At 40.8% G+C, this 21,622-nt stretch overlaps 1 protein-coding gene across 2 annotated transcripts in view; it reads right to left on the bottom strand.

The window, feature by feature from the left end:
* The window catches only part of ZBTB20 (zinc finger and BTB domain containing 20), a 484,288-nt gene extending 465,462 nt beyond the window's left edge, over positions 1-18,826 (bottom strand). For both annotated transcript variants that reach the window (XM_053386091.1, XM_053386092.1), the window contains exon 1: positions 18,732-18,826. The gene's annotated coding sequence lies outside the window, so the exon portion shown is untranslated. The remainder of the gene's footprint in view (positions 1-18,731) is intronic.
* Positions 18,827-21,622: the final 2,796 nt, after the last annotated feature.

The raw sequence follows: 21,622 nt of genomic DNA, 5'->3' as shown, positions 1-21,622 counted from the left end.
CGTGAACGTCCTTTGATAACAATTGTCTGATGTGGATTCATTTGCTGAATGAATGTTCTTCAAAGGGGTATGAGGTAAATGTAAGCATTCTATAATGCAGATAGTCTTCTTCTTGTCCGTCTGAGCATATAAATTTCCTGTTGGCAACAATGGTGTAGCAAATATTGCCAGATGCAGCTTGTGTTCAGCACCTCTAGGTGGCGCATGCGGAAAGGTTTCAATGCTTCATTCACAAAATTTTGGCAAAGTGTAGGGGAGTTCCACATGCTGTTGTGGCAGAACAATCCACTGATATCACTGGGTGGATTGCAATTTGTTATATACTGGCAATGTAAAAGCAAACTGTTCCTGTCTGCTGGATCCAGTGGGATAGAAATGTTTCAATGTAGCTAAAAGTCAATTGTTCAGAAATAAGCTGTTCAGAAACGAGATGGTGCCATTGCTGCGGTTTTTTCTTTTGGTGGAGGCCACTGTTCTACCCACACTGAGGTATCAGTGATCTTGGTTTGCCACGCTGGAAATGCTGTATTGATAGCTACAGGTTGGTTTTTATCTTGTACTGCTGCCAGCAATTGAGCCTTGTGGGTGGCTGTACCAACAGACTGACAAATGCGTAGCATCGTAGTGGCAGGAAGGTGTATTATCGGGCGCGACGCAACCTTACAATCCTCAGTGGCATTTTCAAAGGCCAATTGTTTGATAATTATTTGTTTGGCTTCAGGATTTTCAATTTGGCTACTCACTGCTGTAATCAGCCTGTCCATAAAGGAAGGACATGATTCTCTAGGTTCTGGGATTTTTCTCATTGCTTGTTTCAGTAAAGCAGGAGCATAAGCACCACAGGCAATTTCCCATTCATGAGCTGATGGGGGTAAAACTGTACGTGCCAAAGGCTTGATGTCATCTGGAACCAAAAGCTGGGCTTGAATTCCTGCTGGAACACCAGCGAATGCCATAGTATCCTGAGTTAAGGAACAGGCAAATACTGCACGTTGCAAAGGGGTAGCTGCTTTTGCTGCTGCTGAAAGAGCAGGATCATTTCCAGCCAGACCACGGTATTTTTGCAGATTTGGGTCTTCTGGTGAGGAACTGCAGTCTGGAGGTTTGGGATCTGGGGCTGCAGCAGGCAAAGCAAGGGCTGGAACACATGGCAGGATAGCAGGCTGAATTAAAGAAGCTTGAGCTTGTGTTGGCAATGCAGCTATGGAGATATTTTTTGGTGATAAAGAATCCATAGCATATCGAACTTTGCACCATGCATTTAAATTTCGAACACCAATGCTGGGAAGTCCATGAAAATGTGTTCCAATATTGTCCCAATGTTTTAATTCCAAAGTTCCTTCTGCAGGAAACCAGGGGCAATGTTCATCAATGCACAGAATGAGCTGTATCAAATCTCCCTCAGGAACTTCCAATTTGTTGCAGGAGAGGAGAAATTTTAAGTCTTTTAAAAATTTCTGTTGGGGAGTAGTCAAAGAGCTGCCCATTTTTCTAAAATCAATATTTAAGGGATCGACTAACCTTGGATCCGTAGATGAATAGCGCTTGCAGCCTTTTCCAGGCGAGGTAAGTCGATGAATATCCACTGCTTGGATCAAAAATCTTCTCACAGTCTTGCCCAGACTGTTTGCTTCAATCTTGCTTCTTTAGCTCTCTTTTAAAAACCTCAGTCGTATCTTTTATTCAGCCTCACACGGGGCACCACTTGTCGGGCCAGCCGTTACAAATGGCGCTTAATTCAGCATAAAATAAAGACGCAGAGAGCTAGCTTATTTCCTTGGACTGATGGAGCAGCTCTTTCAGACATCTTCTCCTCTCCAGTCCGTTTTTATTACCCTTTGTTCTCTCCAGCCGCATGGCTGCTTGCCAGTGTCTCATGTTACCTCATCTGGCCAGCTTAAACCCACCCACACCATATAGGGTCAACACTGCCCAGAGGAAACACAACTCCTTTTAAGGTCAATACAATTCTAATACATGTAAGGCACAGACATGCTGGTCACTGGGTCAGCAAGACACCAGGTGGCACTACAAACCTCGGCCAGGGCTTTCTGGCTCCCACCCTGGCTCCCACACATGACCAGATAGAAGTGAAAACGGACTTGATACTGGCCATAAATGTCATTTAGCCTAGCCTTCTTAATGGATTCTGCACTGTTACTGATGAGATGTAAAAAAATAAGAAATTAAAAAAATTAATCTTCATGAAATGACTAGGAAAAACTTGTCATTCACTAAAATACAATTGAAAAAAACTCCCCAACTGCAATATTCACGAGCATTCATATTTGGATTAATATGAAGTCCAGCTGTTTCAGTTCAGAGTAAAAAGTCTGAATTTGGGAAGTTTACATAAAGTAAACAATTAAGCCATATAGTTAGCGTACATATATTACAGTTTACAATTAATGTGATTAACATGTGCCTGCAAATGTACAAACCCAACTCCTGCAGCATTCAGCATATTTCAGAGACATCTGTGGTGATGGGGAGGGAAAATATACTCTTAGCTATGAGTAAAAACAGGACAGCTAATGCTTCTCTGTAAAGCCTGACTAATTAGTGTTCATAGACCACTTACGTATCTTCATGCAAAAAGCACCAGAGAAGAACATTAACCTCAAATGCTGAAAAGGCTTCAGCTCTTGCATGACAAGAGCACTGAAATACCTGTAGTTTCCATGACAGTCAATATCCCCAACATAATTTACAAATGATGAGAGCTATCCAAATAAAATAAATGTCTGCTCAGCAGAGTAAACAGAGACAGCTTTACCAGTCCCAATTTAAATGGCTGAGATGATCAATAAGAGAATAGTAGTGGCCACAATGAAACCTGTATTAATTATGAAGAGAGTTATGAAAGAAATTAATCATTATTATGGGGATCACTGGAGGAATGTAATAGCTTTGGCCAGGTCTACATGACTCTTAGGATGCTTGAGGTCAAATATGCTGAGCCTGAAATAAACTTTAATATTACCTGAGCATTGCCTACATAATATCTCAGAAGTTCCATAACTCTGTCCAAAATAACAACCTCCCTCACTCCCAGTAAGGAAGCATTTCAATATGCTATCCCAAGATGAGATTGGGGGCCTTTAAAAAAAATGTATGTAATACTTCAAGGAATTGATTAATGTAGTGCTGTATATAACTGAAGTAGTTTTAGACTCAGATCTTTTCAATGTGGCTTTTTTCTGACGAGAGCTCAGCATTGTTTATGGATTTAAAAAACAACACCCTCAGGTTTAGGCAGCATGCCTCAGTAAAATAAGCAGCATTTTCTAATAAAACAAACTGACAGGAACCTCAACAGTACTTAATCCACGATTATAACGAACGAAGGCATTCAGAATGCTTTGTCCCAGAACTACTTAGTTCTGTATTGTTGGAATAAGCCCCATTAGTCAGCACAAGTAATAACGTTTATTAACACTGTTATTAATAACAACATCAATGTATTTTCCATTTTGTAAATCTAATTTTATTCTTACTTAGGCAAGGTAATATTCCTAATGAAGTTTTCTTATGAGAGGAACTTGTAGCATAAGTCCAGGCATTTTGGACTTGCTGCATCTCTCTCCCTTTAAAGCAGTATTCTTGATTCTGAACAATTCGCAACATTTGAAAACATTCCTCATGCTTTTTTAGTTTTTGAGATGTAAGCCCCTCTTCTCAGAAAAGCTCCTTGAAGGATCTTACACAAATATAATCTGCATTTCGTAAGAAAGGTTTGGTATAGACATAGCAGCCCCATGTTATGCTCCAATTAAACAACTGCATTATAGGAAAGCATCACAACTTGTAACTGTCATTAGTCCAGGTGTTCACACATTTCCCCATTTTAACAAGAACTGCCAATCCAGCAAACCAACAATTGGTTGTGGTAAATGATGGGCAAAATGGGTTAGACCCCAAATGTCAACTTCTTCATGCTTTAGTAGCATGTGTGTTACATGTTATCTCCAGAGTGAGAGATCAGTCAAAAGAAAAATCGAAAGAACCTTGAGAACTAATGGATGCTAGAAAGCTAAAGTCTTGATCAGGGGTCAGCAAACTTTTTCAGCAGGGGGCTGGTCCACTGTCCCTCAGACCTTGTGGGGGGCTGGACTATATTTTTTTTGGGGGGAGAACGAATTCCTATGCCCCACAAATAACCCAGAGATGCATTTTAAATAAAAGGACACATTCAACTCATGTAAAAACACGCTAATTCCCAGACTGTCCATGGGCCGGATTTAGAAGGCGATTGGGCCGGATCCGGCCTCCGGGCCTTAGTTTGCCTACCCATGGTCTTGATCATTGATCATGGCTTCCTACATCTGTAGGACTCTCTTACTGATCAATCTATTTTCAAGCTAAATGCTTGAAGAGACCAATATGAGCAAACTGCTGTTCTGCAAAGGAAACATCCATTTCTGTTGCTGACAGCTGTGCTTGTAGGTAACAATTATCCCAATCCTTGAATACACACATTGTTTTAAAGTGAGAAATAATTTTTTAACCAAGAAAAGGCTTAGTAAGTGCAAATGTACGGCAATTTGCTATATTACTCTTTACTTGCATAGTTCTGAACATGACATATACAGAGATGCTTGTAAAATATTTTAAAAGGAGGTGTTGGAGCAACTTTTAGGACGGTTCCGTGAAATCCAATCCTAGTTCTAATGAAGCAAGTGCCCTTGGATAAACTTGTTTGAGCATCAGTTTCTTGGACTAAAAAAAAAGGAGGCTCAGAAGATTTGGCTAGTAGTTTATGTCTGCATGACTCTTCAAAGAAGAAAAATACAAGCTAGCTGTACTGTTTGGAGACTTGCAGCTAGGAATTTCAGGTTGGCCTTAATTTCTATTTGCCTCCCAGAAACAAACACAACATGGTTAAAAATAAAGCAGAGAAATCATTGCACTTTTAAAGGCAGAATGGCATTAGTTTCATCTAACTTTAAAGCTGTTAAGAAGGTTATTAAAAAGTAAGACAGAAGTTTTTTTTATTTCTGTTTTCAAGATCTAAGATAAATGCTTACTTATAAAACAAATAATGTTACATTGGGTGGTATTCTAACTCATCCCATCAGTTTAAGGATTATTGCTAGAGCAATGAGACTCTTCCCCTCCTCTCCCCACATATGCCATGCATCCTTCCCAAATTTGCTTCAGATGGTTGGGGAAACTCCTAGAACAGATTTAGGAAGTGCAGTGGGGCGGCGGGGGGGGGGTGTCCCACTGCACTACCAGTAATGCTTGGACTGACCCCGACTTAGCACTGTGTTGGAAAAAACCCACTGGTTGGTTAATACAGTCAGCATTTGTGTCAATATTTATTTGTACTCCATTCCTGAAACCACAAGCGGTGTGATTGGGGAAAGGGGAAGCTGTGGCCCTGCACATATCATTGGACTAAGCACAGGCTCCCCACCCCTGATATATAAAAACCTCCCCACTGAATACCATAAAGTGGACATGATTCCTCAAGCAAAACAGGAAAACTTAGAAAAATCCAGGTGTTTGGATCAAAGAATGCTCAGATATACTGCACATCATTAAAGAGAAGCTCATTGAAGGATACCCAGGCTGGCTACCAGTATTCAGTAAAAGCCAGCATACTCTAATTCTCCTTAACTGGGGTGCAATCTGAAATCACAAAAATAAACTGCTATTATGCAGGCCGGGGAAGGCAATGTCCCTCTGACTTAGCTGTACTTGACAGGGCTGCCTCTAGGCACTGTACAAGGTCTCACTTGCCGTTCCTAACATAGCTAGCTCCTATTTTCTTGCTGTGCACATTTGAGCCAAGCCTGACAACATATGAAGAAATAAAGAAAAAAGTGCAACCCTGAAATTCCTTTAAAATCTACCTGTTGAAACAGAAGATACAGTGGTACCTTGGTTTGGTTTACATACATTTTGGATTACAAACACGTCAAACCCGCAAGTGTGTGTCCCTTTTTTTGGATGACAACCCTTTTTTCTTTTCTTTTTTGGATTACGAACAAAAAAATTTTTGGAGTCCCCATTGGCAAAAGCGCGCCTTGGGTTACAACCTGTTTTGGTTTACAAACGCACCTCCGGAACGGATTATGGTTGTCATAATAATTAATAATAATAATAATTTATTATTTATACCCCGTCCATCTGGCTGAGTTTCCCCAGCCACTCCGGGGAAACCAAGGTACCACTGTACTTAAAACACCCAGAAGACTTGCATGGATCTTGGGCAGGGTAATGGGGAGGATGCTTTTCCCACAGAATGCCGTTCAAGCTTCCTGACTAGGACAAGTGTCAGTCTTGCAAACATACAGATTTAATTATTCTTGGTGCAATGTAACATCCTTTTTTTACCCTGTCAATTGCCACTAATTATTTTCTCAAAATCCAAAAACTAACTACCTTCCTTCCCCATATTGTTTTATATGCCCCCTATACTTCTTAAACCATTATGTGCAGGCAATACAAGGGACAGCACTGACTGTGTTTCTAAAATAGGGCTGGTGAAGAAGTGGGATCACTTATTTAAAACTTTTTCTCAAGTGCAGAGAGTGGGTTTGAAAGTAAAATCATCTAAGAGTGGGTTTGAAACAGTCTCCCGAAGCCCTAAACATCACTTCTAGTGACATTAACTTGAGCTACATGTCCCATCGGAGAGTAAGTGTCAGCAAAGTAAATGCATTAGTTAAAGCTTAATAGTAGTTTAGTGTTCAATATCTTGAAATATTAAATATGTTTTTTTCCCAAAGTAAACTGCAATTCAGTTTTAATGAAGACATTAACCTGCTTGATTTGTAAGCTCTTGTGGGAAGCCAGTCTAAAATACTGTCACAAGAGGTGGGCACAAGTAGCAGGAGCTACAAGAAAGAAATCAAACATATTTTAAATGTTTAAAAAGGAGCCAGAAACTGAGTGCCAGCAAGCTTATGGTTTTTTTTATTTATAGTTTGGGTTAATGTGATTTGTGCACTTTGAAGATAGTACAGTTAGAGTTAGTTACAGTACAGTCATACCCGCAGCATTCGTAGCCTGCAGCACCCTGTCTGCGCACGCGTGTGACACGATTTGGCACTTCTGCGCATGCGTGTGATGTCATTTTGTGCTTTTGCTCATGCGCGAGCACCGAAACCCAGAAGTAACCCATTCCGGTACTTCTGGGTTCGGTGCGGTCTGCAACCTGAAAACACGCAACCCGCAGCGATCGTAACCCGAGGTATGACTGTACACAGTATTTGTTTTTATGGGAGTTTAAAAAATGACAGCAACACCTTGCATATTCACCAACGAGCAGGCAATGGGGGAGGGAGAACCCAATTCAAAAGCGTGTGAAAAACACAAACTATAAAAATAAGTATAAACTAGCATCAGCAGTGTCAAGACTCTGAATAGAGTGCTGCAGCAATCACACAACACAAAAAGAATAGGTTTTGATTTAGAAACTTGGCAAAACTTCCTTCCTGAGGAGGTGAGGATGTTCATGACACTGATGGGCTTCAAACACATGGCAAAAACTTGTTTGTGCTTCCAATCTTTCCCAGTTTAATTTGACTCTTCCCCAACCCCTACTTTCCAATCGCTAGTCCTTCTGTGTTTTATAAAGATCATCATGATTTTGTTGGTTTTTAATTTGTGTCTATGTTTGTGATTCCTATTTATTTGCTTTTATGTGAACCGGTTTGAAGTCACTTGTTTTTTGTTTTCATTTGTTTTGTACGAAAAATGGTATACAAGAACACAAAAATAAATAACTAAACATTTAAAAATCTCATTTGCGGCCCATCTAAAATAACACACCTACATTATTGCAGCCAAAACAAAAATAGTCTGCTTCATTTTGAGAAACTAAGCTGATCCTGTTAAGCGTAGATATTGACGTTTAATAGTATTAATAGATAATGATACAATTAGCACCACATAAACTATTGCAAACTATTATGACCTACCGTATTTTTTGCACCATAACACTCACTTTTTTCCTCCTAGAAAGTAAGGGGAAATGTCTGTGCGTGTTATGGAGGAAATGCCTACGGGTGGCATGCCTACGGATTTTCCTCCTCTAAAAACTACGTGCGTGTTATGGTCGGGTGCGTGTTATAGAGCGAAAAATACGGTATATGCCTTAGTAAAATCTGTATTTATAGAGTACCCTGGCAACAGACTATTAGTACTTAAGGAAACACTTGCTCAACCACGATTCTTATTTTAGTGGCCCAATTAAAACCTGATATCTCAACAAGCGATGTGCTTCTAAAGAAAATTTATCCCCAAACAAACTAGTGTACATGTGCGAGACAGAAGTTTCTCACTTCTGTTGCACTTCCAGCATGTATGATAAGTAGGCCTATTTTTATTATTATTTCTATTAAGCCCTATTCTGAGGGTCCACACAGATAATGGTTTGCTCTTGCAAGTACAGAGGGAGAAGGGGAAGCAGCTACTTCCTGCTGATTGGGGAGCAACCAAGTAGACGTGTCTTTGTCTGTCTTCCTGCCTCCCTTCTCTCACCTAGGGAAGTTGATAATGTAATAGCTGTAGAGCTGGTCCATGGAGGGAGACCCGGATTTAAATTCTGACTCTGCCGCAAAACTTAATATGAGAATTTAGGCTGAGAGTATGCAAACTAAAAAAAAGCCCTGCTAGTCCAGCATTCTATTTTCCAAAGCGGTCTCTGACAAGTCCAAAGGTAGCTCAGGAAGGCAATAGCTCTCCATTTTTGTTGTTCAGAGACATACTGCCCATACCCTTCAGCCATCTTGATTTTCCCAGGACACCCCAGAATTACAGAAGCCATCCCAGCTTCTGATTCAATCCTGGAATGTCCTGTTTTCCCCCTCCAGCGCCTCTGCTGCTGAGCTTGGTGTTTGTAGCCAGCGCTTGCGCTTGCAGTACTGCTGCTGCTCATGAAAGAAATGGGTCTTTTGGTGCCATGCTCTTGCGCGAGTCAAAACTGTACACAGTATAGCTGCACCATAGGTCTGCATAAAGATCTTATAATATTGGTAGTTGTATTTTGTGTCTCTTTCCTACCTCACAGGATTATTGCAATGTTAAAAGAGGGGGAAATCATGCTATGCAAAATTACCAGTGGGCCTAAGAACATCTGACAGAGAAAAAAATAATAATTTCCATTTAATTCCGTTGAAACAAACTGGCTTGGAATCCCATCTCGCACAAAAGGTACTTATTTTCACATTTCAATTACAATTTCATAAACTGACAGTGAAGTTTTCAGCTTATTATTGGACCCACTGGTTTTTTGTTTCTTTTTTTTAAAAAAGCAAACCAATGTGTGTTCAATGGAATTTACTCCTTGGTAAATGAATTCAGGATTGCAGCACAAAATTTCCTGCAGGCATCAGAAGAACATGCAGTAACAAAACCAAAATTTCCTAATTCCCTAGTCTGTTACATTAAGAACCACAAGGATAAAATACAACACATTAAAATCACAACTTCTCTGTTTCATGCTCTCCAAAAGATTTCCTGTGTGTTAGAAATCTTGGGTTTTTGCACCTACAAATTCAATTATTAGATTTGGGATAATGCTAAAGTCTTCAGTGATGTTCTTTCTGCATTACAAATGGGCTATTAAATCAGTGAAGTGCCAATCAAGTGCTTTTGTGTGCTGAAAAATGGTTTAACAAAAGCGTTTTTGCAGGCCTCTCCTTCTCGCACTATAGTCAGTGTCACCTATATATGATAATTGCAACGTATTTTTTTGTAGCACCATCAGCCTCAAATTGAAAAGAACACGATTCTCACCCCTCCTTTTTTAATAAAAAGTCATAATCATAGCATCCCACATATTTGGGGCTTTATTAAAGTGTCTAAGGACATCTAATATGCCTAAGCAACCCTTTGTATGATTTTTTTTGTTGTAACAAGAGGAGTGAATGTGTTTAATGATCCCAAGAGAGGAATGACACCTTGGAGCTTTAGATTCACTTGCCTGCTGTACAGTTTAACCTAACTATTGTACGTTTTCACATTATTGGCAATAGTCAAACTGACTCCCCATCCCCATTTGTAATTCTTCCATGGGTTCCTTCTGTCCCATATTTTGTACCACATTCTGTTTTCTGATTTTACATATACAATTTCATTAAGGCATTTCAGAACATGGGCCATGTACTCTTACTCCACTTTCTTGCAAATCATCTTGTGTGAATTTTTTTGCACACAAATAATTTGCACATTAATATTAGGGTTGTTGGTGTGTGTGTGCTTGCTATCTAATCACCTGCATAAAGCCCTTTCTGACTTCCTAGAGTTCATCAAGCAAAGTAGATAAAAAGAAAGAAATCCAGAGCCTACACTATTCTACTTCTTACTGGATTTCTTACCCACTCTTCACCGTAGGGTCAAAGGTCTGGTTACAACAATTGTAAAATACAATATTATGATCAGCTAAAACAAATTACAAGCGAATAGGGTGGATAGTAGATGAATACTAGCAAGTCACAGCAGCGTTGGAGCAAGCTGATCGGGCGCCTGGGGCAGCGCGTGTGCCCTGCGCCCAGGGGCAGTGCCAGCTGACTGCAGGATGGGGTGGGGCAAGCCAGGGCAGGATGCTCCGTGGGGCCTCCCAGGAGTCTGCCTGCCTCCTCCCACTCAGCCACCCTACAGCTGAGGGGCAGACAGTGGGCGGACCATTTGGGGCAGCATGGAACCTGCGGGCACCCAAGCCACTGCATCACTCCCAGGAGACGCATTAATTGGGCGCGCTGCAAGCCCCACGGTGAGTACCGCCCGGCATTTTGTCACACCCTTCAGTGGTGACACCTGGGGTGGCCCGCCCCCACTGCACCCCCTTCCTCCGCCCCTGAGTCACAGAGGGCTTCAGCAGGGAAGCAGAAGAACAGTTGCAACCCAGTCAGACTTTAAAAGGAGAACCATGCCCCTGAAGGTAAAGACCTCATTCTGTGTTTCTGGAACAGGAGGTACCACACTAGGATCTGCATTAACATGTAAACTAATAAGTTGTATCTTTACAGTAACTAACAGAAATGCTAGTCCAATTGTGTTTTATTGTCTACATAAGCTTGGAGCATGGTTTAGCCAAATTAAAAACAAATATGTGAACAGAAGAAATGGAAAGTGTTTCAAGAGCAAACAATCCATGCACAATGGATTTTAGTGGTTCTGAAAATCCAACCTACAAGAATAGGAGAGAGCATGTGTGTGTGTTGGTGCTAATCCACAAGCAGGAGAAGGTAAATGAGAACTGTTAAAATCAGGACCAATGAGGAATTCAGAAGCATCCCTGCTACCAATAATTACCAGAATCTCAGCTACATGTCAACATCTTTGCCATTATGAAGATTGCAACCTTGGAATTAGAACCACGAAATGGATGGGCCAAAAGTGTTTAATACATTGCCTGCTCCCACATGGATATGCCATTCATTTTGACATGAAAGAAGCAAGACAATCCCCAACCCATTTTTTTTTCTTCATTGTTGCCACATCTGACTTTTAACTGCCTGGAGGCAAATCTTACTTCCCATAGGAAACCAGGCAAGTAACTATTTCCAAGCCTGGAACAGTATCAATACCAATTTGCTTCATTTCCAATGTTGCTATTGATCATTGAATATTGAAAACTTTTTCATTTCCTACAATAAAATTCCAGATGACTTAATTCAATGTGAGTATGAGTCAAGGTGTGCTTTTTAAGTTGCAAGGTATTGTGAGGAGCACAAAAATGCTCAGGGATTTCATATCACCATATCCCATTTAAAGATGCTTGCCAACTTCAGTTGTAGAGTACTATTCATCTGTCAGTAAATTGATGTCATTTCCCCCCTTAGAATCTATCCCTAAATTTCAAAAGGCATTGAAGATCCATAGACAATAATGCCATTAACCTTCTCATGTTTTAAGTTTTCTCATCTATTAAGATAGGATATTTTCTACCACAATGAGCTTTTTCACCTTAATTTATTAATGTTTGCAAAGCCAATTCAGACCAAGAGACATAAATCGCTGCTGAAATGCAGAGCCTTATCCTCTTAATTTTAAGATATGATTTGTATATAAAAATACACTTCAGAAATTCAAAGACTATTCAAATGTGAAGATTCTACTGTAAATAATCACATTTCTGAAATAAAAGGTTTTTCCTCTTCCCATAGCTGTTCCTTTGATCTGGAAATTTAGCTTCTGGGGTATCTTTCAGACCTGGTCCATTTTACCAGCTCTCACAATTCCTATTATGCCTAAAAATGCTTACATTACATTGTTTCAAAGTATTACAAAAGAGAATGGCTTAATTTTACAGGATTTGTCTCCACCACAAACACTTCTGTATGTTTAGATGAAGTAAACATGAAAGTCAGCCTGCTCTGGATTTAAACCACAAATCATTTACAACACAATCCTATACATGTTTATTCAGATGTAGGTCCTATTGTAGTCAATGGGACTTTGTCCAAGGAAACTTTGGTATAGGATTGCAGACTTAAGGACAAAGGTTGCAATCTCATATCCAATTTCCTAGGAGTAAACACCACTGAGCTTTATGGGACTTATTTCTAAATAAACACACATATTTCATTGAAAGTATCAAGTTTTCCTTATGTATAAAATGAAGGACACTTCCAAGCTGAAGAAGAGACTGTAACTAACTGCACAATCGAACACAAACTTCTCCTTGCAACCCCAGTGATCTGAATAGGGGTTGTTCCAGGCCAACTGCTACACTTGCATGGTGCCATTCAAATCAAAGAGGATGCCGCAGTACAGTTTTCTGGTAGATTGTGCCCAAAGTGTGCAGGGTTTAGGCTGCAATCCAAAACACATTTTCCTAGGAGTAAGCCCCACTGAGCTCTATGAGAATTACTTCTGAGTAAACATGTATAAAAGTTGTCTGTTGGTTGTTTTTAAATAGGTATCTTTAAATTTTGTAACAGGCATTTAAAATAAGCAGAGACAATTTTTTATCGGCGAGGTGCAAAGTTAAAGAACACAGTTGTCTACTTTTTTAGGAATGGTTTTATTCTGCTGAGTCCCCTTCACAAACGCGTCTTCTAAAAATGAGGAATAAGCTACTTCTTAAAACAAACATTACATTATACATTATTTAACACATTTTAATATGACTTATGTAAGTCTATTAATGAAATTCATGCTAAAGGGCAGTTGAGCCATGGGATCTTTGTCAGCTGAGAGAAAGAGAATAAATTGGCCTGCTTAAGAGCTTAACAGGTGAGAGTATCCTGGAGGCAATTATTAGGGTTAGGGGATGCACACCACAAGATTAAAAAACTCTTAACTTTGCCCAGCCTCGTTTTCCCCACCAAGCTGTATAGCAAGAAAGGTTTAGGTTAGGACTAGCAGCCAGCTCCTATCCCGAGCCTGTTAGCAGACTGCCTGAACAGGTGCGCTTCTGTTAGGGAGTTGAGGACACACTGCAACAATCTGTTGCGTCACTCCCAACTTGTACATTCTGAATGATGGAACTACTTTCAAGAAAGGGAGAAATATACATATGTATGCTAAGAATGAGGTAGCATATTTTGTACAAAGGAAGATGTTCTGCATGAAGGCACAACAAACTAGTTTCTCACACTATTCTTTATGTTGATGGGAAACTGCAGGAATACATCTCCTATCTGTTTCTGTCAATATGTGCTCTTTTTGTAGCTATAGACAAAAGCAATTTATGTCTCATTCTTGGTTTATCACTATGTGTGAAATGGATACATTTTTACTGAATATCAAGGACGAAGGCCTAGCTCGATCCTTGAGGTATTGTTTCTGTCTGTAGTACAGCATGAATACTTGCAAGGTTATGGTTTTTGTGTGCTTTGGGTCTCTCATGCCTAGATGCAGAATCAAAGAATCAGCACCTTAAATTAGGGCGCAGCTAACAGCTGTCGTTGGACTCTAACTCCCATCAGCCCCAGCCAGCATGGCCAGTGGTGAGAGCTGTAGTTCAGCAGCATCAGGAGGATGTAAAGTATTGTAACCATTAGTATATATTGGGGGGAAACAAACAAACTGCAATCCCTCCAAGCACCTTTTGCAAAGTCACAGGAATGGAAATGGCTATGAGACAACAAACAATTTCTGCAGCTATGTATTTACTTCAGAAAGACTGCCTGCTTTCTTTTTGTTGAACAACTGAACATTTAGAATGCAACAGAAGAAAATATTTATGGGCAGAGGTTAAAGTTTTAAGAAGAACAGTGAATATGTTAGTGCACCACATGAACAGTTCTTATAGATGTGTGTGTGTGTATAGGCATGTGAGGCAAGCATTTGTGATTTTAGAAGTGCATTTCTACAAAGTATATATAAGTACATTTATACTGTTTTCCCACAAAGCTATCTAAACATTCATGGTGAAATTGTGTTTAAGAACACTGTCAATTTGTTTTTCCAAACAAACCAGTAAAATATTGTATACACATACAACTGTTTAGGCCAAGGGCAACACTCACTTGGTTAGTCAGGCTCTGGTTGTTCATTTCCTACCTCCAAAGATTGCAAGGGGTGGGTGGGGGCTGGGGAGGCAACCTTTGACTAAAGGGAAAGACTGGAGAAGCTTCATGGGGATACTGGGTTTAGACACTATTTGTAAGGGGAAACTTTACTATTTTTAGTGTTTCGTGCTTCTTGTAGTATTGTACGAGCATAATATCACTTCATAATTCTCAGTCTTCTCAGAGAATATAATTAACTATCAGTCATTACTTGTATATTATACTAAAGTTTGCATTCTGCAGCACAGATTATTGTTCATGGCTCCTAGCAGAGGTGCCATCTCTACCAAGGCTGATTCAAGTATGAAAAAAATGCAGTAGAACTCCCACACCCAATTTTCCATATCATTTGTGGTTTGGCTTGCTTTGTGCTGGAATGTCAACTTCTCTTAAGAGGCACTCCTTGCTCCATCTTTAAAATATGGCCCATTTTCAGGCATATCTTAGGTCACTGGACCAGATTTCAGATCTCATATGGGTGGCTTTGAAGCACATTAACCACTTGGGGATATACTCAATGCATTCACTTGGACGAGGAGACTTCCAATGCAAATTAAATAAAGATGTTTCATGAAGGGAATACTGATGTCTGTTTATATAGAATTTAAACTTAATAGCTGGCAAAGGAGAAAATAATTATAGGAATAGACATATTTGTGCATATAGTGAAGTTTTACACTGTGATATTTAAAGCGCAAATGCCCCTTGAGATAAATTGGGACTGTCCTTTCTTTGGCCATGAAGGAAGATTCTAAGGTGTCCTTAAAGCCATTGTACAGGTCACTAATATGGATTTCTTTCACCATTTGGGCAGGTCACAATTACCAAGAATTTACACGTGTCGGAATAGGCAGATGTATATTTATGATACCACTATTAACATTCAAGGGACTCATTACAAGATCTAGTAATCACTGTTTTATAACTGTTTTATAACAGATACAAAATGTATTTCTTTAGCCTTTGAGATGGGTCAGCACATTCCCAAGGCTAGCTCGAGGTGTGTTTTTTGGGTTTTTTTTGTAATTTAATTAATAGGATCCCCATCTCCCACTTTCTGATAGCAAAGGTAAATGAATTGTATGTGTAGGCAGCTTCAGACTAAATAAACAAGCCAAATCACAAATTATAGGGCAACTAAGTCTTCCTTAAGGACACGGGTGGCGCTGTGGGTTAAACTACAGGGCCTAGGACTTGCCGATCAGAAGGTCAGCGATTCGAATCCCTGCGATGGGGTGAGCTCCCATTGCTCGGTCCCTGCTCCTGCCCACCTAGCAGTTCGAAAGCACGTCAAAGTGCAAGTAGATAAATAGGTACCACTCCGGCGGGAAGGTAAACGGCGTTTCCGTGTGCTGCTCTGGTTCGCCAGAAGCGGCTTAGTCATGCTGGCCACATGACCCGGAAGCTGTACGCCGGCTCCCTCGGCCAATAAAGTGAGATGAGCGCTGCAACCCCAGAGTCGGTCACGACTGGACCTAATGGTCAGGGGTCCCTTTACCTTTACTTTAAGTCTTCCTTAAAGGCTCCAATGGATTTACCTCTCAGACTTCCTAAATTCTGCTGTTTCACACATCCACATTTTTTAGAATGCAATATATAGCAAAGTCAAAAGTTCCAATTCTTAAAAAGAGATGAGTTTTGTTCCAGAAAAAGATTTACTTCTGAAAGGTAAGCTCTGGTATTAATTACAAATTAATGACACAGTAGCAATCACAGTCATGGGGAGACAGATGGAGTGGTACAAAAGAGGGACTTGTTTTATCTTTCTAAAGATCATTTACTGAAGCCATGAATCCAAATCAGTTATCACAAAATAATTCAAAATGAATTAATCCAGAAAGAATGACACATTAGAAATAAAATGGGAAAATAATCTCATAAGCTTTCTTAGAAAAAATAGGAGACACCCAACATGTTTCACTCTTTATGAAAAAAAGTTGATGACAGCTGCAATCTTAGCCCCACTTGCTAGCAGTAAGACCTATTGGATTAAGCATTAAATAGACTTTATTTCTGAGTAGAAATGGCTAGAACTGTGCTACAAATGCATTAAGTACCTATCTGTTTATAAAGCAGAGTTACATAAAATACTTCAAATTCTTCTTCAGCAGAATATCAAATTTCTAGGCACCTAGGATTTTTCCTTTTGGCAAATCATTTGAAATTTGTATTTGTGATTTTGATAACAGTGGATAACTTTCCAACTTAATTATTGTCCTGAAAATATGTTTCCTTGCTTTTCCAAATTTAGCTTAAGGTGTCTTTGCAGTTTGCACAGCAAGGCCATTTATAGCCCAATCCTATATACATGTTTCCTCAGAAGCAAGTCTCACTGACTTCAATGGAATTTACTTTCAACTAAAACAGTCAAGAGAGTCTTGTGGCACTTTTCCCTCCCTGTAAGAGCCTAGCAGCAGCCTCTCAGAAATTTCCAATCAAGCGTGCATAGAATCACAGGTTGAATCCCTTTCTCAAGAATTACGTTCAGATTACTGCCCATTCAGTGCTCAACATGGAAAATATTGGTCCTTTTTTTTTCTTTCTTTCAGTAAGCACCCTTAGACAATGCGAAGTTGCCCAGCTTTGACCCCTCCTTACAAGTTCTGCAACACTACCACCCATGTGGCTCGGCTCAGCATTTTCCTTTCCCCTGTAACTCCTCACTCTCTTTTCTCTTCTTGCATTCTTACATTCTTTTCTCACTCAAATTCAGCACCGAATTGAAGTTTTTTGAGTTTGGGAAAATAACTCTCTCATTCTGTAAACACGGGTGGGTAGAAACGAGGGAAAGAGCAGGACTTGGTTTAGGGGACTAAGAAAGAAGGGTTGAGCCTATAGACAGCCAAAACCAGGGAGAGAGGAAAAGAGCCACAGCGGGCATTGCCCACTCTATAGCCTCCTACCCAGCCCTTCAAATGCAAGCAGATTTCCAGCTCCTAGATAGTGTCCAGAGCTAAATCGACAGCTCAGGTGACCAATGGGAGATTAGCAGAAAGGGGTACTCGACCTGGAGTGGCTAAATAGGTGGCAGAAGGTGGACTTACCACACTCTAGCCTTAACTCTTCCCGTGCCTGCCACTAACACCTAGGTACTCCTGCTTTTTTACCCCATCTTCCCCTACCCCCAAGCACCAGCTACGTGCCTTCACTTGAAAATTTGGTATCATTTAGAATATAAAAAACCCTGATTCAAATGGAAACAAGAGCCCTTTTCGCATTTTCAACTTTAATTAAATCCCTCCTATTATTGTTGTTGTTGTGAGGAATTAGGAAATTAATTTAGCAGTTCTTTTTGTGTGTGTGTTTTTGTTAACCTCCTAACCAGACCATATGCTTAGAGGAGAATAATCTTAAGCACTTCGTTCTGAAAAGATTTGAGCATCCTAAAATCACGCCTCAGAAACACCAGGGAGATTTGCAGAAAGAAAAAGCCTAGAAGTCCTCGGGCATCTGCTTCAATACAAACGCGGCAGCAGTAACTGCTAGATCGAAGGAGACTGAGTAACAGCAACACACTAATAATAATAATAATAATAATAATAGATGGTGGGAATTCTGGCAAAAGTTCGCTGGGGTCCGAGCTCGCTTTTATCCCTGCATTTCACAATTTAATTTTCTCCGTACCCGCGCATGTGTCTTTCAGCGCGACTTATTATTTATATCAAATGAAAATAATACTTCGCGCCTCAGAAATAAAGCTTACGCCACAATAAAATCTCACTGGAGGGAGGTTATTTTGTGTGTGTGCGGGTTTACTCGGAAGTAAGTCGCCCTGAGAGCTTTACTGAGAGGAGCGGGAAGAAAGTGCGCACCGGGTTGCAGCCTTCATTCAAGGCGTAATCCTAGGAGACGTCTCCTCGATTTCGCCGGCCTTGCTTCCCACCTAAGTGCGGGTTCTCGCAGGCACTTCTATTTGAGAGTTTACAAGCCCCGGGCTCTACTCCCTTCCGAATGGAGACACTCGGAGGGGCGGCGGGCACTCTTACACGCGAGTAAGCCCATTGAGCACAGTGGGGCTTACTTCCGAGTAGACCGGCTCCCGTCCCTCGGACGCCGCCAAACTTTTTATTTATTTTATTTATTTTTTGCGCGTGCCCTATTTTTTTCTCCTGAGAGAACTTTTGCCTCCCTTTCCTCCCCCCCACTTCAACTCCCCCCTCCCGCCAAAAGCATCTCCCCTCTCGCAACCCCTCGAGAGGGCGGAGCCGAAGCTAGCCACACCTCCTCACCCCCCACTGACCCCGGAAGCGAGGGTACCTCTCTCATCTTCTGTCAGCCTCCCACGCCAATTCAACACTTTAATGTAGGGACGGCCACCACCCTCCCCTCAGGCGAGTCTCTCATTGGCTCTTAGTCCCGCCCCGCCATCCCCGCTCATATCCCCCATTAGTTGACAGCCGTGCCACTCCCACAGGAGCCTCGCGTCTACAAACAGCCATGCAGTCCGCCTCTTTCCATCCGCCTTTAATTTGCTGCCCTCCCCATTGGAGGAGCTCCGGCTCTGAGGAAAAACAAATCCGCTTTGTCCCCGGTGTATTGGTCTTGACGCCTGTCGATCAAGCGCCACCGATGCTTATCATTGGAGAGTATACGTATGGTTAAGGCTGACCTGCTTAATAACTTGTGTTTTATTTGTCCGGGCTGACTGCCAGGGTGACCAATGATTGGCTAAAAACGCGTCTCTTCACGCCGCCTAGCAGGTTAGGTTGCGAGGCCTCCACACACACCCCTCCCCTTTTCTACGCATTTCTATTTCTCCCTTTATTTATTTATTTCTTTCATAAACTTAAATGACCTCGGAGGGGTGGGAGAAGGGAAAGCGCTTGCTGAGGTCCGATGACCAATAGCAGATCCAGCAGGGGAGGAGTCGAGAGAGGCATAGACCAATGGCACTGGAGTACAGTTAGCAATCTGCCAGCCAATCAAATTTCGCAACTCCCGGCACCAGCGGGTGGCGGCGACGGGCGTTAATCACTGTCTGGATTTGGCAAGGAACTGGATTGTACCATTCACAGATAAAGAAGGGGGTTCTAGGGAGCGGGAGCAGTGGACTGTTCCATTCTCAAATTATGGGGAATGCATTTACGCACGAGCGAAAAAAAGGAGACCCCGCAGAAGCGAATGAAGGATGGAAAAACAGTTTATCTGAGTTGGTTTTCCTTCTTGTCTGAGTTTCTGGTACCTTAAAGGCTGTCACACTTTCCAAAGCAGGCAGCTTTTCTGTCTTGCTGAGTTAAGACGATAAACCTATATAAACCATTCTCATATCATCATTACTATTACTGTTAATAATGAATTGTTAGTCGCTGACTGAAAACAGGTCTCTTAAGTAATTTACAATAGATGATAAACCACAAGCCATAGGGTAAAATCAGAAACAATACTTTATAACAGGGGTTTCCAAACCGTGGTCTTTGGATTCATTCAGGTGGCCTGCAGTGTGTCTAGATTTGTTACTCAAGACAGACGAGGCCGCTTCCATCATATTAAATATTCATACAGTATTGATTTTTAATTGCTTCTTTCATTTCTTATATTGTTTTTATCCACAGGTTATTGCAATTAAAGCTACAGTCTTACCTACCCACCCACTGATTTGGACTAGGGCAAGGGTTAAATTCAGTAGGCTTTACTTCTGAGTAGACATTGTTAGGTGCCATATAGGTAACTGGCATATAAACAGTTTGAATATCCAGTGTGCATGCAAACATGCATTGTAAACGCAATTAAAGCAGTAAGATGCAACTGTGTTCGATTATTTCATAGATTTGTAGTGTTGGAAGGGAATGTGAGGATCATCTAGCCCAACCCCCTACAATGCAGGAATCTTTCGCCCAACATGGGGCTCCACCCTGAAATTAAGAGTCTCATGCTCTACAAAAAACACACGGTGTTATGTACTGAGTTGAATAGGATCCAAACTGCAGCAGTCTGATTGGTCCTAGAACAATAGGATCCAAAAGGCAGCAGTCTGATTGGTCCTAGAAGAATAGGATTCAGAATGCAGCAGTCTGATTGGTCCTAGAACAATGCAGCAGTATGATTGGTTGGCAGGAACTACCCAATCATGCTCCAGATAGAAGTGAATCCACAACCTGATTGGCTTACAGTAGAATTCCGGAATTAGCCAATCATGTGCAGCCCATTGTGTAAATAATGTATATAAAGCAGATACTTTGAGGGGACTTTCATTCATTCCTCCTCACCACTATGAGCTGAATAAAGAGCATGAAATCACTTTGCGACTCTGAGTATATTTCACACACATAGAGCCATGTTGTTAGAAGGGACCCTGAGGATCATCTAGTCCAACTCCCTGCTATGCAGGAATATTCAGCTTTTCCTTACGGGGATTGAACCTGTAAACTTTCTGTATTCAGCACCATGCTCTAGCCAACTGAGCTATCTAGGCCACAAGAGCGTGAAGACCATTTAAGCAACCTTTTGGAACCAAAAGCTGAGGAGCCTTTTTAAAACTTTGATATGTTTCAACCACCAAACTATTTTGAAATTCAATAAATCACATACATCTGGTTCAGAACAAGTTACTCAACAGAACACCAAACTATGGCAAGACCAGGATATTGCTCATGTTAAAGCAATGCAAAGATCCGTAGAACCCTTTTTGAAAAATGTCATCTTCCTCTTGTCTTAAACCAGGAGTAGCTAACCTGTGACCCATATGTTGTTGGTTTACAACCCTGACTGTTGAGCATGAAGGCTGGGATATCCAACATTTCCACATACTTTGAATATTCTGAAGTTTTATGTAAATGTGAACTTTAATTAAATGAATACTTTAAGTGCTACAAAAATATTTTAAGCATTAGTGTTGCTGTTTGATATGGTAAGCTAGAGTGCCTTCCATATGAGGAAATTTTCATTTATCCTTTATTTCTTTCATTTCTTATAGTTCCAGATATGTATAGGACAGTGATAAATAAGAAGGAGAAATCAAGATAAAGAAATCCTGATCAAATTTGCAGATGACACCAAACTGGGAGGGGTGGCTAACACCCCAGAGGACAGGATCACACTTCAAAACGACCTTGACAGATTAGAGAACTGGGCCAAAACAAACAAGATGAATTTTAACAGGGAGAAATGTAAAGTATTGCACTTGGGCAAAAAAAATGAGAGGCACAAAT

Source organism: Podarcis raffonei, chromosome 4 (assembly GCF_027172205.1).
Source record: "Podarcis raffonei isolate rPodRaf1 chromosome 4, rPodRaf1.pri, whole genome shotgun sequence".
NCBI classification, from domain to species: domain Eukaryota; kingdom Metazoa; phylum Chordata; class Lepidosauria; order Squamata; family Lacertidae; genus Podarcis; species Podarcis raffonei.
Note: the sequence above shows the minus strand (reverse complement) of the source record. Positions and strands in the feature narration are given on the sequence as shown.